At 33.6% G+C, this 18,658-nt stretch overlaps 1 long non-coding RNA gene across 1 annotated transcript in view; it reads left to right on the top strand.

Annotated features, from left to right (window-relative positions):
• Nucleotides 1-387: 387 nt before the first annotated feature.
• Nucleotides 388-18,658, top strand: part of LOC141489720 (uncharacterized) — a 46,035-nt gene continuing 27,764 nt past the window's right edge. The window contains exons 1-2 of the long non-coding RNA XR_012468970.1: nucleotides 388-432; nucleotides 4,715-4,798. This is a non-coding gene — a long non-coding RNA (uncharacterized LOC141489720). The remainder of the gene's footprint in view (nucleotides 433-4,714; nucleotides 4,799-18,658) is intronic.

The raw sequence follows: 18,658 nt of genomic DNA, 5'->3' as shown, positions 1-18,658 counted from the left end.
GGGGGTCAGGGAGGGAAGTATGATTGGGGAAAAATTGTAAAACAAAATAAATAAAATCTTCAAAGTCAAAAAAAGAGCACCCCATGTTGGGAAGTCCTGTGCCAATGTCTGTTTTGGCTTTCTAGTGTGACATAAAACAATGGGACTGAATAGTTTGGTTCCAGATTCAAAATGAAATAGATGAAAATTAGAAGCAATGAATGAAAATGAGGCACAGGATGGATGCTTTGGGGTTGGGACAGTGGTTAGGAATTGGTAGAGGATGTTCATCAGATCATGGATTAAGAGTCAGAAGGAACCTAACAGGTCAGTCTTTTAGTCAAGGTCACTTATCTAGACCAACCTTCATGTTTTATAATTGATATTTTATTTTATTTTTCTGCTTACAGGTTATGGAAGTTTGTCAGTATTCATCCACTTGCCTGTTTGTAGGTAAAACACTTTTTTCACCATATTCTCTTCACAACCCCTTCCCATCAGCAACAAATAGCTGGTAAAAGTTGTACATATACTTCTGTGTTGAACATATTTATATATTAATCATTTTGTGTATGAGAAATAGGGATAGGAAGGAAAAACATAAGAGAAGTTTTTAAAAAATGAACATAGTATTTATTCAGATTCTGTATTTTCTTTCTTTTTTTGTTTTTCTTTTCCCTCTGGGAAAAATGTGGATGGCATTGTCCATCTCCCATGGTTGTCCTAGATCTCTGAACTGCAGAGACGAACTGCTTCCTTCAAAGATGATCAACTCACAAAGTTGTTGTTAATCTCTTGGCTCTGTTCCCTTTGCTCAGCATCAATTCATACAATTCTTTCCATGTTTTTCTAAAGTCCATAGTTTCTTATAGAACAACAGTACTCCATAACATTCATATGCTATAGACTGTTCAATCATTGCCCAGTTAATGGGCATCCCCTCAATTTTCAATTCTTCGCCACTACAAAAAGAGCTGCTATGAATATTTTGGAACATGTGGGATTTTTCTCATTTTTATGAGTTCTTTAGTATTGGTATTGTTGGTTCAAAGGGTATTATCAGTTTTTTTTGCTTTTTGGGTAAGTTCCATATTGCTTTCCATAACTCCACCAATAGTGCATTAATGTCCCAATCTTCCCACAGTCTCTCCAGCTTTGATCATTTTCCCTTTTTTCCATCTTAGCCAATCTAATAAGTGTGAGGTAGTACCTCATAGTTGTTTTAATTTATATTCCTCTAATCAATAATCATTTGGAGATTTTTCACATGACTATATATAGCTTTAATTTCTTCAATTGAAAATTGTCTGTTAATATCCTTTGATCATTTATCAATTGGGGAATGACTTGGAAGCTTATAAATTTGATTTAATTCTCTATATATTTTAGAAATGAGACTTTTATCAGAACCACTAGCTGTGAAAATTATTTTCTAGCTTTCCATGTTCCTTCTAATCTTGGGTGCCTTAGTTTTATTAGTGCAAAACCTTTTTAATTTAATATAATCAAAATCATCTATTTTGTAATTTATAAGGTATTCTATTTCTTGTATCATCATAAATGTCTCCTCTTTCCAAAGATCTGACAGATGAAGTATTTCTTGATCTGTTAATTGGTCTATGCTATCATGCTTTTTGTCTAAATCCCATATACATAGGTATGAGACATACTACTTTTTCCAGCAGTTTTTATAAAATAGCGTGTGTTCTGATCCCAGAAGCTAATGCCTTTGAGTGTGTCAAACAGTAGATTACTATATTCATTTACTGCCACTTCTTTAGTAACTAGTCTAATCCAGTGGTCCTATTCTATTTTTTTAACCAGTATCAGGCAGTTAAATTATAGTATAGTTGAAGATCTGGTACAGCTAGGCTACCTTTGAATTTTTTTTCATCAATTCCCATACTCTTCTTGATATTTTGTTGCTCCAGATGAATTTTGTTACTTTTTTAGAGTTTTGTAAAATAGTTTTTTTGATAATTTAATTAGTATGGCCCTGAGTAAGTAATTTAATTTGGGTAGAATAGTTATTTTTTTGTATATTAGTTCAACCTAACTGTGAACAATTGACACTTTCCAAATTGTTTAGAAGTGACATTATTTGTGTGAAAAATATTTTATAATTGTATGTATACCATCTCTGGGTTGGACGTGGAAGGTAGATTCCCAAGTTGTCCACAGATATTTTAAATGGAATTTCTCTTTCTATTTCTTGCCCTTGGACTTTGCTGTTCATCTGTAGAAATGCTGAAGATTTTTGTGGGTTATTTTATATCTTGCTACTTTGCTGAAATTGCTAATTGTTTCAACTAGTTTTTAGTTGATTTTCGAGGATTCTCTAAGTATAGCATCATTACATCAGCAAAGAATTTTGCCTCCTCATTGCCAATTCTAATTCCTTCAATTTCTTTTTCTTCTTTTTTTTTGTTAAAGCTAGCATTTCTAGTATTATATTGAATGGTAGTGTTAATAATAATGGGTATCTTTGTTTCAGCCCTGATCTTATTGAAAATGCTTCTGGGGGGCAGCTAGGTGGCAAAGTGGTTACAGCACTGACTCTGGAGTCAGGAGGACCTGAGTTCAAATCTAGCATCAGATATTTAATAATTACCTTAATGTGACCTTAGGCAAGTCACTTAACTCTAATTTTTATTTCATCATGATCTCAAAAAAAGCATGAATTTATTATTTCTGCCTTTCTGCATTTGATTGTAAGGTTTTTATGTTCTAGTACATGGTCAATTTTGGTATAAGTGCCATTTACTGCAGAGAAAAAGGTATATCTTTTCTATCTATATTCAGTTTCCCTAAAGATCTATCATATCAAAGTTTTCTAAGAATTTATTTACCTTTTTACCATTATTCTAAAATAAAATTAAATTAAAAAAATAAAAAACTTCCTTGGTGGTTAGATTTATCTAATTCTGAGAGAGGATAGTTGAGGTCCCCTACTATTATTGTTTTGATGTCTATGTGTCCTTGTAGTTTATTCAGCTTCTCCTCTAAGAATTTAGATATTATACCATTTGGTGTGTATACATACATACATATATATATTATATATATATATATATATTTAATAATGATAAAGTTTCATTGTTTATAGTTCCTTATCCCTTTTAATGTGAACTACTTTTGATTCTGTTTTGTTTGAGATGAAGATTACTACATTGGATTCTTTAACTTCTGCTGAAGCACAATATATCTTGCTCTAGCCTTTTGCTTTTACCCTGTGTATATCTCTCTGCATCAAATGTGTTTCTTGTAAACAACATATTGTAGAATTCTGGTTTTTAATCTATTCTGCTATCTGCTTCGATTTTAATGGGATAGTCATCCCATTCACATTTACAGTTAAGATTATTAATTATGTATTTCTGTCCATGCCAATTTTCCATTTATACTTTTTTCTTTCTTTCATCTTATCCCTCCTCACCAATGTTTTTCTCCCCCTTTTGCCTTTAACTAACTTTTCTTTTAAAATTTAACTATACTTTTACTTTTGACATTCCTTTTATCAGTCCCTTATTCCCCTTTCTTTTTCTCCCCCCCCACCCACCCCTGCTTCCCTGTAGGGGTGGGTAGATTCTTAAACCCAGTTGAGAATTATCTGTTGGGCCAAATTCATTGAGAGTAGGATTTACTCAGGGTTCACACCCTCCCATCTTTCCCATCTTTGTGTCACTTCACCTGGTGTTATTTATCCACTGCTGCCTAGGTTCTCCTAAATAGCCCTTCTTTTTGTGATTGTATTCTTTTAACCTTGTCTTGTACCTATAATTTCTTTGTCAACACTCTGCTTTTCTGTCCCATTAGAAATACACTTCTCAAGAGTCATAAATAACATCAAATTATAATCAAATTACTTTCAATGGACACACAATTTTTATGAACCAAAGCATCATGCAAAGCCAATTCATTTCATGAACCATTTGTACCTTCCCAAAGCATGCTTCCTCCAATTATAGCTAAAGCATCAAACAAAACAAAATCACTTCATGATCTTTTCATGCCCAGTCCCTCTAATTATACTTTCTCTCTTCTATATAGTTCAGGTCAAGTCTTCTTCACTTTCAAAAACGACTAAAATGACATCACATGTTTGAGACAAATAACAGTGTGTCTAACTGTGGCTGATTAGACCAATATAAGCACAGAATGCTTTAATACAGGTTGGGTGCAAATACTCCATGAGAATACCTGACTTGTTTACTCTAAACTCTTGTATCTCATAGTTCCTTTGAGCTGCTTCAAGTCTGCCTTCCTCATAGGGAGCAGCATCATATCTGATGAGGGAATGCCATAATGGGTGGTCCTGTGCAGTCTCTCCCATGTTGTACAATCAGCTCTAAAGTTCTTAAGAGAGATCTTCAGGGTATCATTTCTTCTGACTCCCTTGATAGCACTTACCCAGTGTGAGTTCTCCAAAAATTGTCTTTCTGGAAAGTATAAGTCTGGCATTGTACAACACGAGCAGTCCATTGTATTCATACTCTGTTTTAATGTTTGACAGTTTAGTTTGAGAACGGACCTCAGTGTCTGTTATCTTCTCCTGCCAGATTATCTTCAGAATCTTCCTAAGACAATTTAATGTAAGCGATTCAGTTTCCTGACATGGCACTGGTAGACTGTTCAGGCTTCACAGTCATACAGCAATGGGGTCAGCACAATGACTCTGAAGACCTTCAGTTTGAAAGTTAATATAATATCTCTTTTCTTCCACATTGTTTTTCAGTCTCCCGAATACCAAACAAGCTCTGGCAATGTGTGTGTTAACATCATTATCGATGCTTACCTCCCTGGAGAGGACACTGACAAGGTAAGTGAAGTTAGCCACAGTATTCAAAACTACTCCATTTGCTATAATCAATGGTTCCACATATGGTGGAGCTGGCTGATGGAGCAGCTGTGTTTTCTTGGTGTTAGTTATTAGGCCAAAATTATCACAAGCAATAGAGAATCAATCCATACTTTGTTGCATCTCAGCTTCAGAGGCTGCATTGAGTACACAATCATCTGCAAACAGAAGATCATGTGCCAACACTCCCTCCACTTTGGTCTTGGCTTATAGCCTAGTCAAGTTGAAGAGTTTACCCTCAGTGTGGTAGCCGACCTTGATGCCATGTTCATCCTAAATTGACATTTGGTAACATGACTAAAAGGCATAGGAGCAAGTATACATACTTGTTTCATTCCATTAATGACTGGGAAATCACAAGAGTATTGTCCACTATCCATAACCCAGGCAACCATGTTGTCCTGAAATTAAAATGAACTTTGCTGGGCAACCACATTTTGACATAAATTTTCATAAACCCTCATTACAGACAGTATCAAAACTCTTGGTCAGATCTATAAACATTGTATCTAGACCTCTGTTCTGCTCCTATCATTTTTCCTGGAGTTGTCGGGGGGGGGGGGGGGGGACATGGAGGCAAACACCATGTAGACTGTTCCTCAACCTTTTCTGAAGCCATACTGGCTCTCAGGGTGGTGACTATCTTTCAAATGAAGGATCAGTCTATTAAGAAGAATTCTGGCAAGAATCTTACCAGCAATTACTAAAAGAGAAACACATCTGTGATTGTCATAGGACAATTTCTTTTCTATACCTATGTAGAGATGGACAATGGAGTCATTCTTGATTTCTTGAGGGAATAACCTCTTCATACCATATAACCCTGAAAATTTCAGTCAGCTTTTGGATGAGCAATGGATACCCCCACCTTGCAGATCTCAGCTGGAATAGAATTAACACCAGGTGCTTTGCCACATGAAAAGAGTCTAATGGCACTCAAAACCTTTACTTCAGTTAAAACCTCATCTGGGGACAGATTGACTTCAACTGCAAATGGGCAATTACTTCTTCATTGATTGATGATGAACTGTTAGGAACACTATGGAAGTGTTCCACCCCTTCTATCCAGGAGAACTAGCCCTACAAACCACTCCAATCAGTATTGGATACACTCTCCCTCTGTTCTTAAAGCTTTCCAAACCTAACATTTCTACCCTCCACAACCCAAGTATCAGGTACACTCTCTCTCCCTCTGTCCCCTTAGTACTCCAACTATAGTACTGTAACCCACCTTAACTTAAATATTGGGCACATTCTCTCCTTTTGTTCCTGTAGTACTCTAACTTTAATACTATAACCCTTGTTAACTAAAGTGTGGAATAAAGCAAGATAACTTCCTGATCTATTTATGTACAGCCCTTCTAAGTACACTACCACCCTTTGATTCTATTGTACTACAATACTCTTTAACTAAAATTACTACTAAAGTAAGGTCATTTCATGAATTAATGATGTATAGACCTTCTAAGGATTCCCACTCCCTCTGTTTCAATAGGACATATCAACTTCATAATCAACATCTGATTCATGTCTCATTTACACCCATATCCCCTAAATACAATCCCTTCAACTATATTCAACTCTTTTGACTATTCTAATAGAAAAACAATTATCAAGAATTACAACTGTTATCTTCCCCTGTAGGAATGTATACAGTTTAATGTTCTTGACTAGTATTTTTCCATCCTTTCTCTTTACCTTTTTATGCATCTCTTGAGCCTTGAAGTTGAAGATCAAATTTTTTTTTGTCCAATTCTGGTCTTTTTATAAGAAAATTTTGCATGTCTTTTTTAATTGAAAATCCATCTTTTCCCTTGGCAGAATATGCTAAATTTTGCAGGGTAGTTAATTCTTGGTTGTAATCCAATTCCCTTCAAAATATCATACTCCAGACCCTCTGATCCTTTAATGTTGAAGCTAAGTCCTATGTGTTTCTGACTGTGCTTTCTTTGTATTCAAATAGCTTCTTTTTGATTGCTTGTATTATCTTCTCCTTTAATTGAGAATTCTGGAATTTAGCTATGATATTCCTTGGAGTTTTAATTCTGGGGTCTCTTTCTGGAGGTGTTCTTTGTATTCTTTCAGGGACTATTTTCTCTTCTTGATCTAGAATGTTAGGGCAATTTTCCATCTATGCTGATAGATATTTTCCAGGTTCTTTTTTTGATCTAGCTTTTCATGTAGAACAATAATTCATAAATTATCTCTCCTGGATCTATATTCCAGATCATCAGTTTTTCTTAAATGGTATTTTACATTTTCTTCATCTTTTAATTTTGTTTTTTTTTAAACTTTTTTTTTTAATTTAAGGCAATGGTGTTAAATGACTTGATCAAAATCACATAGCTAGGTCAGTATCTGAGGCCGGATTTGAACTCAGGTCCTCCTGAATCCAGGACTGGTGCTCTATCCATGACAACATTTTGCTGTCTTACCTTAGGATTTTGTTTGATGGAGTCTTGGTGTCTCATAGAGTCATTACTTTCTATTTATCTAATTCTAATTTTTAGGGTTCATTCTTCTTCAATAACTTTTCTTTCCTTTCCAGTTGGTTAATTTTATTTTTAGATAGTTATATTCTTTTTTCCAGTTGGTCATTTTTACTTTTATAATAGTTGATTTTTCAATTTTTCATAATGCTCCTGCACAGCTCTCATTTCTATTTTCCATTTTTCTTCTTCCTCTCTTCATTGGTTTTTAAAATCTTTTTAAAATTCTTCTTATGGGATTTTGGATTTGAATCTAAATCATAAATTTCTTTGAGACTTCTCATATAGGGAATTTGTCACAGTTTTATTTTTCTGAGATGGCATTTTTATCTTTTCTATCTGAATAGTAGTTTTCTGTGCTTGGCTTTCTTTTTGGTTTGGGGGGTTTTGTGGTTGTTGTTGTTCATTTTGATCTCCTCCTGGAGTATAGATAGAATAGTCCCAAACTTTTTATGCTGGGTCCAGGATCTGATCCCTGGTTTATCACTTGCCAAATTGTTACCTCTGCAGCCTAGACATTGCCTATGCAGATATTTGTTTCCTCCTTTATGCCCAGGTTTTGCCTATTCAATGGTTTGTTCCCTATCCAGTCATGTCTGTTGTTCCAGCATTCCCAGGACTCAGATGTTGTCTAAGTTTGGGACCTCACTTATGGCTGTCTAGCTGAGGGGACTGAGTTGTTATCTAGCTGCCAGGAACTGAGCTGCTATCTAGCTGCAGGGGCCTGGCCTGAACTGTGGCTTGAAGTCTCCTACTGACTCCTAGCTGAACTATATTTCCTTTTTCTCCTCAAAAAAGGCAAACTTTCACTGAAGATTCTATACAACGTTCTGAGTTGATAATTTGTTTTCCTTTTTTTTCTTTTGTGAAATCTGTAGCTTTAATGTCTGTGTGAAGGCTTCATTAAAGTTCTGTAAGGGAAAAACTTTGAGAGCATGCCAGCTTCACACCACCATCTTGGCTCTGTCCTAGAGGTCCTCCTTCTTATCTTAAAGGTGAGGAAACAGGGCTATTCAAGTGGCTTTCCTAAGGTAGTGACAGCGCCAGGATTTTAACCTGTATATTGTGACTAACTTCAGTACCCCTTTTCCCATACCACCCTAATTCTACTAACACAGAATCACAGATTAAGAATTTATAAGTCATTTAGTCCAACACCAGCTTTTAAAAGATGAGAAAACCAAAGCCAAAGGAGAGTAAATGGCTTATCCAAAGTCATGGAGGCAGTAAATAGCAGATATAGGATTTGAACCAGCATTTTTTCAACAGAATTATAAATCCCATTGTGCTTTATGAAAACTTAAGACACTAAAATCCAAATTAATCAAATGAATAGCTTTAGTAATTATTTTTCCACCATTATAAGAGGATCGCCCTACAAAAAGTTTCATTAAAATTATTTTAAATCATCAGACAGTCTAATAAGTGAAAATAATGTTCAATTTGAAAACAAAAAATGATTTCTATCTTTAGAATCTGCTGCTATGTAAATTTAAGTACAGTTACATTTTTGAAATGAGTATAAGAAATGTAAATACTCTACTTTGTTAATGACTAATAGCTAGCAGAACAATAGCTTAGTTAAGTCCTCCCTTTAGGAAAGGGTGATCAGACATTCAGAACAACAGGGTATCAAGAGAAATGATGATTAAAACCAATGATTTGGGGTGATCCAGAATTAACCTTTTTCTAAAATTGTGATTTTTAAAAGGTTAAATTCTTGATGGACATTACCTATGAGACTGGACTAACTTTCTTGTTCAAACCCCACCCAAGAGGAGAAGCAATTGTGCTCTTCTCAAGTTTGAATGAGGATAAATTTTTTGAATAGATTGCCCAAAGCTGGATGTAACTTAAAAGTAAATGAAATAATCAAAGTTCATTTCAAAAGGCTTAGTACTTCATTTTAATGTTCATTCTTTCATCAATGATTTGTCAATAATTGTTGATTGCCACCTTTGGGAATACCACTCTTCCAAAGGTCATAGAAACCATGAGCCTACCACTATAATTTTCTTTGGTCTAAAAGAGAGATTGTCAAATGACTGCCTTTTTATTATTAATTATGTCTTTTAATTTAATTTATGTCTTTTAAACTTTTTAAATGTTACAGTATCAGGAGTTTAAGCTAAGTCCCTCAAGATCGAGGGGTGACTATATAAATCATTCATAAGTCAATGGTCTGATCTGCTTACTGAACAATGAGAACCAATTGAATCACCTCATATTCTCTGATTCTATCTTCTAAGATTAAATAAATATCAAAAATGGGCATGAATAGGATATGGTTAAATAAGAAGATGATTATACTTCATCAAGTCCCAGAATCTGTATTTTTTAAAAGTTGGTTTCATCTTTTTCCACATTATATTTTCTTCCAAAGCAACTTTTTTCCTATAATAAAACTGAAAACAATAGCAGATAGGAATTTATTTGATAAAGTTTAGGGAAATTCTTACACGCTAAATGTAAAAGTCTTGGACTCTATAGTGCTGGCAAAAGAAAGTGGAAACTGTTGGGAAATTTCATTTGCTAAGTTTCCATCCTAAATCGCTGTGGCAGGAGAGATAATTAAAACCATTTGTTCTTTGTTGAAAATGACTCAATATACAATATTATCTTTTAGTAAAATATTTTGAAATAAAGAATTAGTGAAATAAAGGATACATTCTTCTTAAAATAATTCAAAAAGCATAAAAACATTTTAATAATTTCCTGAAGTCTTAGTTCACCCACCTGGATACCTTTTCAACAAGAAGTGATAAGTAAAACAGTAGTTTAGGTACCAAAAGAAAATGTCTAACAAAACCAAGGACATGTTTTATCTCCAAGTGAGTGAATTAGCTTAATTTTACTCCTCACCCAAAGAGCACACCCCTAGTTAGTTAACTATCTCAAAAATCTTAGGCAATTTGGTCTTGAGTTTAGAGATTAGCAATGATGGAGTACTACAAATCTATCTTTGCTACTAGAGAAGAAGAACAAGAACTATCCTTAGATAAATATCTTCACTTATAGAAAACTAATTAGTTTATGTACTAATGGCCTTGTTTCAAAGCTTCCTTTACCTGCCTGATGACATCATTCATAGATACAAAACATCCATATATATAAATGAAACACTGACTAAATGCACTGGAAGAATGTTTAATCTGTTCCTTTTATCTTTATACTATGGTTTAAAACTGAGAATCTAACTTCCATATGTACCCTTCATTCCAAATTGATAACATCTTTCAAAAATGATGCATGGCATATCATGATTTTCTCTAAGGAAACAAGAACAATGTGTATGTTAATTAGAGATATCCTGAATCCAAAATAATTTTAAAGTTACATACCATTTGTCTATTAAGAGCATTGATTTAGAGCTGGAAAAGACATTAAAGGTTATTTAGTGGGGCGGCTAGGTGACGAAGTAGATAGAGTACTAGCCTTGGAGTCAGGAGTACCTGAGTACAAATCCGGCCTCAGACACTTAATAATTACCTAGCTGTGTGGCCTTGGGCAAGCCACTTAACCCCATTTGCCTTGCAAAAAAAAACAACTAAAAAAAAGGTTATTTAGTTCAACTTCATCATTTTATAGATGATTTTATTTTATAGATCAATTAACACCAGAAGAACCAAGTATATCAATTGGCACAAACATTTTATTACAATTTTACTTTAAAACCAAAATTTTCACCCTAATTCATCTTCCTACGACATAAGAACTGAAACTAAGAAGAGTTAAATTATATCTTTAAATCATGGAGAGATTTGTTGATATCTTTGACTTGGAGGCTAAGAATTTCTTGCTGTTTTCAAAAGAATTGATGATGAAGTATTCTGTCTCCTAAAAAAAGATGTGATGAATTCAGTATACAACATAAAATATTTAATTATTCTGAACAGGTTCAGTGGTGAAATGTATTTTGCCTAACTACGTATTATTTTATTTTTCTCTAATTGGGTAACTAAAAGAGGGAAGAAATAGGTTTTTGTTAGTTTTTTTAATTTAGAAAATAATTCATAAGTATTTGTAAATTTTGCATCCTTGACTCAAAAGACTTTATGTTCAAACTCCAAAAAAAGCAATGGTTGTATAGATAATGACCTCTGCACAGAGATGGACTCTGAAATATAGAAACAAGGAATCTTTAAAATGCAGGCTTCATTCTATGAAAACAACTAGTTGCATTTAATACTAGCCTCTGACCACTTGAGCCCTACAAGGTAGGGATCTTAGAAGCATGGGGAAATTCTTAACAAATGTCAGCTTACATTCAGAACTGAGATTTCCTGTCTAAAAAGGAGAAGCATCTTTCTTTGTACTACTGTTCTCTTCATTAAACACTCACACTAGCTGTTAGCACTGGCACTAATATGAATAATCGGTTAGCAAAATACACTATTAATTGTAAGTCTCCATAAATCCTATCAATTGACCTGTTCATACCTTGCCATCAGACCAAGGATTACATGACTATGCTCCCAAAATTTCATCCGAATAAATCTGGCTTCAGACATACATCTTATTCATCAGGCATGTTTTTCCATTTCTCTGATGTGATTGCTAGTTTAACAGAAAACACTCATTCAGAAAGCATTTGTTGCTTGATGCAGAAAATAGACAGAAGAGGCCAATTATCTCCCTTGATTCCTATAAACCATAAAATCCCCAAATACAACTTAAATCAAGAAAATGTGGTAAATGCTAGGGATATGAGAGCAAAAATTAAACTGCTTCTATTTTCAAGTTCCTAAAGTTCTTCTAACAGGATACACTTATACTAGCAAGTAAATTCAAGATCATTTGAGTAAGGAAAGAACATTAACAATTGAGAATATTCAACTAAGAATTTTTCAGCTGCATGAAGAGAATAGCACACTATCAGGAAATAATGGTTCCTAATGAAGGGAGAAATCTCTTCCGAGACAGAACTAAAGACACAGAACTTACAAGTTACATTGGGTTGTTTTTTTTTTTTTGGTGTTATTATTATTTGTTGTTTGCTTGTTTGTTTGGTTCTTAAGACTCTCAAAGCAGGAACAGGTAGAGGAAACAAAGGCAGACCTTATGTTTGTGCCATACTTCACTTCCTCTGTCAGTTCCAGGCACATTCTACCATACTTGATCCATACAGGAAGAAGCAAAAAGACCATTTTCATTATTAAATGAGAATATATTTTGTAAAGAAATACGTACAGTGTCTAGAACATAGTAGACACTTAATGTTTATTCCTTTCCTTAAATACTAACAAAGAAAAGGAATTCTTGTTTCAAATGAGGCCTGAGGCATGAAGATGGGATAAGAAGGATAGTTTTATTTTTAAAAAAGATATTGTGATGCCAAGTATAATTGATTTTGAGATGCATAAAAACCTTTAGTTATTTGCTTTTTTATTTTCCCCCAACTTTTAATAACTTCTCTTACACATATTCTTATCTGATTGCTAAAGTACTGATTCCCAACATGTTTTGGAGGTAGTATCCTATTATTTGATTTTGTAACATTATTTCATATGTCCCCTTCATTCCCCAAATTGATTCCAACTTTCAGAAATGATGTATGGCTTATTATGATTTTCTCTAAGGAAACAAGGACAACCTGTGTGCTAATTGGAAATATCCTGAATCCAACATAATTTTAAAGTTATGTATCTTCTGTCTTTTAAAAGCATATATATATAGAATTAGAAAAGTCATTAAAGGTTATGTTCATCTTCATTTTATAGACAAGGAAACTGATCAATTAGCAACAGAAGAACCAAGTATATCAACTGACACAAGCATTTTATTATAATTTTACTTTGAAATTAAAATTTTCACCCCAACTAAACATACTATGACATAAGGATTGAAAAATTAATGCAATTTGGTACTTTGAATATCAGTTCTCTTCCAGTTAAATAACTTGCCCAAGGTCATACAGGTGAAAGTGGCAAAGTTAGCATTTGAACCAGATCCTTGAACTCCAAATACCTGCTTTCTCTTTAATGAAGTTCATCAGGCCCATTTGCTCCATAGAACTTTCAGGTGAGAAACAAGTCCAATTTAGGTTTCCAACTGTGCTTCTGTATCAGTCAATGAACAAGATAAAATTATCATCCTGAATCCAGACATTGTTGTATTGTTCAACAATGTCCCCTACTGGTTAGTGCAGGTAGCATCACCATGAGGGAGAGTCCTTTTTGTTTGAATGGACAAGATTCTGAGAAATTTCTTTTGTTTGAATGACAGAAGTAGTGAAATAATACATCATCATTGACAGTTACCATTTCAAGTATAGCCCAGGTGAAAAAAAGAAAGGACTCCATATCACCACCCCTGATAAAGTAGATTAAGAGGATGTTAGAAGGAGCAAAAGAAATTGTAAAAGATTAATTATGTCCAAAATAATGTTGTAGAAGAGGCATATTCACAGTGGAAGACTGTGGCTGGACAACTTAGGCTGGGAACATTTATACACTTGCACGCATACATATTGTATTTGTGTGATTCACCTACATGCACATAATTGTTTACATATCCATGTACACATAGACATCCTTCAGTTATGCCCATTCATCCACAACTAAATCATATTAGAAATATATATGAAATATATAGATATGTATTTCATATATATTTCTAATATATTTAAGAAATGTGTTCATTTGTAAGACTAATTAGGTGTCACTCTATCCTTCTCAGATACCTCCACTATTAAGCACTATTTAAGCACTATATTTTATGATCTTGAATTTGTAGCTTATCTCTTTATGATATTCTTCCATTCATCCTTGATCTCAGCTGACTTTTTTTTTCCCTCAAAGGAAAAGTCAGGTTTTCTATCCCATTGTGCATCTTCAGCAACACCTAGTAGCCCTCTATTCATTAGGCACTCAGAAAATGTTCAAAGAACAAAGGAACTCTTTTCCATTTAAAAATTAAAAGAATCATGCAATATCAAAAAGTGCTCACTTGCTGGAATATTTAAAAAGTGGTACTATTAATAAGATAAAATATTCCACAGATATTGCTTTATAAATCTTAATAAGCCAAAACTCAATGAGTTAGGGGGGAAATTTCTGGGTAAAAAGAAATGAAACTCAATGTAAACTCAATCATATTGCCTCTTTGGAGTTTGAAAATAAACGTAGTTTCTCAATAGAACGTAAGTTCCCTAAGAGCAAAATCTCTTTCCTTTTTGTCTTTGTATACTCAGATCCTAACTTGGCCCTTGACCTATAAAAGGTGATCAATAAAAGATTATTGTTTATAGATTGATTCTAAAAGGTCACACCAGAAAATACTATCCTAATAATCTGGGAAGGCTTCCAGTATAAACCTAGTTATGTATTATACATTTCCTGAGTAAGAGTCAATTTAGCTATGTTTCAGGAAGTTTCTCAACAATTTGGTTGCCTAGTAAGGTTTTTTTTGTCAACTACTTGATTACTATATGATTTTCATAGGATATTAAAACCATGGATTTTGAATCAGAAGGGTTCTAATCCTTTCATTTTACACATAAAGAAACTGGGATTAAGTGATGTTAAGTAATTTATTCACATTAGCATTGCTATTCATTATCAGAGGCATGGTTTTAATTTGGGTCTTCCTGGCTCCAAGCTCAAATCTCTATCTACTGTTAGCACCTTGCTGCCTCCACAAGGATTGGGACCTGTGGGTGTGTAGATGGAGCACTTTCAGAGATTGAATTAATGTAAAAGGGGAAAAAAATAGAGTGATATGTCTCTATGTGAATAACCACTCTCTTATAAACAAAACTGCATATTGTTAGCCTTGGGTTAAAAAAAGTTAAACTCATTCCTCCAAGACCCATTTCATCTCTCTATACTGTGCATTCTCATATTGGAAACATTTTGTAAAAGAAATAATACTTGCTTGTTGAAACTTACTTGCTAGAAAGCCAAAAGCACTGAGGTAATACATTTAACCAATGACAAGTGAGTTTCCATGCATTAGGGACTAATCTTAGTAAAATGACCACAGCAACTAATATTGTTACAAGAGTCATAACCATTTAGAGGGTTAGAGACAACATACATTTTTGAGACATCTAATCTCTTAATTGAAATTAACTGCTCCCACTATCTCAAACCCAAATTATTTTGGTTTTCTATATGCCAGAAAGACAGAGGGCCTTCACCTTTTTATTTCATGATTTCTTTTGGAGGTTTGGTCAAGTCTATTGACCTCTTTACAGAATGTTATCTATTTAGATAAAATAAAATATATATGACCACAAAGGAGATCAGTTATTCTGAAATAAGTTATCAAAATACATTTCTTTAAAAATTCATAGACCCTAGATAGTCGAATCATGAATTTAAAACTAATCATAGATTACTTAGAGATCATTTTATCCAACCCTGAAACTGAGGCCAAGAGAGTCACAGTAAGTGATTTTGGATTAGCCACACAAGTCTTTTGATTACAGATCTAGAAATCTTTTCATTGCATCATCTTCAGATATCAATGCTCCCACATATTACCCAATTATGAATCAAATGGAACTTTAACAAGTAAGAAAATAATGTTATTGCTTGAAAAAAGAATGGAAAATTATCCAAAAAAGTGGGGAAACACACTTCAGATAAAGTTTTATTCAGGAAACTTCAATAGATTTACATAAAAATTAAGAACAAGTGACAAATGTCAAAATGAAGTCTAATTTCAAAAGGAATGTCCATTAGTTGTCTAATAACTAAACAGACTATGGTATTGAATGTAATTAAATAGTATTGTGTAGTTAAAAAAAACAAATATATGGAATTCAAATAAACATGGGAATAATTCATGAACTGATGCAGAATGAATAAACAGAACCAAATGAAGATTATGCAAAAAAGGCTTCCAAAAGGGAAATTAAAATAAAACTAAATTAGTGGAAAAACATTAATAGTACAAAAATATAGGCAATGAAATATAGCTGTCATTTGCAATCACCACAGAGATGTTTTCACTTACCATTTTTCATGGTCTCAATTTATGATTCAGTCTAGAGGAGAGATTGAAATGACAATGATTTGCAGACAAAAGTATGAATATAATCAGAATAAAGACTCTAGGGTCTTTAGCAAAGAGAATTCCCAGGTGAGAAAACCTCCTCTTTCCTTGCAAATCAGCAACCTTTTAAAAAGTTAACCACAGTTACTGAGAAGTTAAGTGAATATCTCAAGCTTATCAAGACAAATCTGGAGTCAAAGTGTTTCTCCTGTCTCCAAGACTGTCATGCTACCTGTCACAAAAAGTATCAATACTTTTTTTTTTTATAAAGAAAAGTTTGTCGCAAGAAAATACAACAAGAGCAACAGAGAACTTATAGTTTCACTTCCAGCAAGTGAGAATAGTCTGGAGGAACTTTGTGATTCACCAAAAAACTATCTTTATGCCTTCTCAAGTACTGATTGACAACTGTGCAAAAAAATCAGTTTGAGAATTCTTCTACAAGAGAAAGCAAATGGATTAGAAGATAATTTCTTACTATCAGAGAATATGAAATGTTTCTTGAAAAAATAGGAAAAATACTTCAAAGTGAAAACAGGGGAATCTAAAAAAGAAACAGCAAATTATAAGTCATTTTGTTTGTTTTAAATCATTATGAAGGTGTGAGTCTACATCATCAAGAGAGGGTACAAAAAAAAGAGAGGGTATAAAGTATAAAGGAAGAAGAAAAAGACTAAAGGATCTTTGGAATTCCATAAGTAGTTTAAGGATCTTCCCATATATACAAGATACTGTTGATCTCTGTGGAAGAGGTAGCTTCTCATTCTCTGCATAACAGCAATGAGTATCTACAGGTAGCATCATAGAAGGAAGGATCATTCTGTGCTGGCTGGAGAAAGAAGAAAAGTACTGATGATAGCTTCCTACTATTTCACACACACACACACACACACACACACACACACACATACATATATATATATATATATATATATATATGTATATTACTAAGATAGCCACAGATCACACCAATAAAAACAATAGGGGAAGCAGCTAGGTGGCACAGTGAATAGAGTACCAGCCCTGGAGTCAGGAGGACCTGAGTTCAAATGTGACCTTAGACACTTAATAATTGTCTAGCTGTATGACCCTGGATAAGTCACTTAACCCCACTGCCTTAAATAAATAAAAATTTAAAAAATAGAGGGATATACTATTTTTTCTTGTGAATATATTTAATACATAGCAGAGAGCCCCTTGAAAGCCGATAAGCCTAATAACCACCATCTGCTTCTGATGATTGATATGGGGAGAAGTTATATTGTCAGAAGGAATCTAGAAAGCATTACTGGTGATTACGAAGTCCAAAGGAAAAAAAAAATAAAAGCTTTAGGAGAACAAGTAATATTTCATCACTGTCATCTATCAAAGCTAGAAGTTACCTCTACTTTTTCTCCATTCACTCTTCAACCCCTTGCAATCTGGCTCCCTGCCTCAGAGGTATCAAACTAGAAGTTCACTGATAAATTTTTCTTGCACAACTCCTGAGTAGCCAACTAGATTAAAATTATTAAAAGAATGTTTAACAAAAAAAAATGAAAAACATGGTAGAGATAATGTTAAAGTTTTCTAGGTCAATGTACCACTGGAGGGATACATTCAATTTAAGTTTGACACTACTACCCTACCTTTTTACAACAATGAAACTGTTCTCTTCAAAGTTATCAATGTGCTCTTTTTTATCTTAATCCCAGTCCTCCTTAAGGCATCTCCCACCATTGATATTAACTATCCTCTCCTCCTAGGTATTTAATTTTATTGTTAATTTATGGAATAAAACAAGCACTTTTATAACATAGTATAATAAAAAAAAAGATAATTGCATTCGAAACTAAATATATGAATAACTTTCTATTCCTTTCAAATATGTGACAGAATTTCATTTTTTCTTCCCTCCCCCCACCTTAGAGATGTTTATCATTAGACCTAAATAGGCATGTAGATATGTAAATTAATCTATGCATGCTTCTTTTTTATCATCTTTTTCTTCATACAGGTAGGATCTTTATATGTCCTTTATACTTAATTTTTTTTTTAAGTTTTTGCAAGGCAATGGGGTTAAGTGTCTTGCCCAAGGCCACACAGCTAGGTAATTATTAAGTGTGTAAGGTCAGATTTGAACTCAGGTACTCCTTACTCCAGGGCCTGTGCTCTATCCACTGTGCAACCTAGCCACCCCTTATACTTAATTTCAATATTTATAATAGGAAAAATATTATTCTCTTAAAGTCATTCTTAATACTACAACTACTGTATACAATGTTCTCTTGTTCTACTTATTCCACTCTTCATTGTTTCTTGCAAGTCTTTCCATGTTTTTCTAAAATCATTG

Source organism: Macrotis lagotis, chromosome 5 (assembly GCF_037893015.1).
Source record: "Macrotis lagotis isolate mMagLag1 chromosome 5, bilby.v1.9.chrom.fasta, whole genome shotgun sequence".
In the NCBI taxonomy this organism is placed as follows: Eukaryota; Metazoa; Chordata; class Mammalia; order Peramelemorphia; family Peramelidae; genus Macrotis; species Macrotis lagotis.
This window is presented reverse-complemented; position numbering and strand designations above follow the sequence as displayed.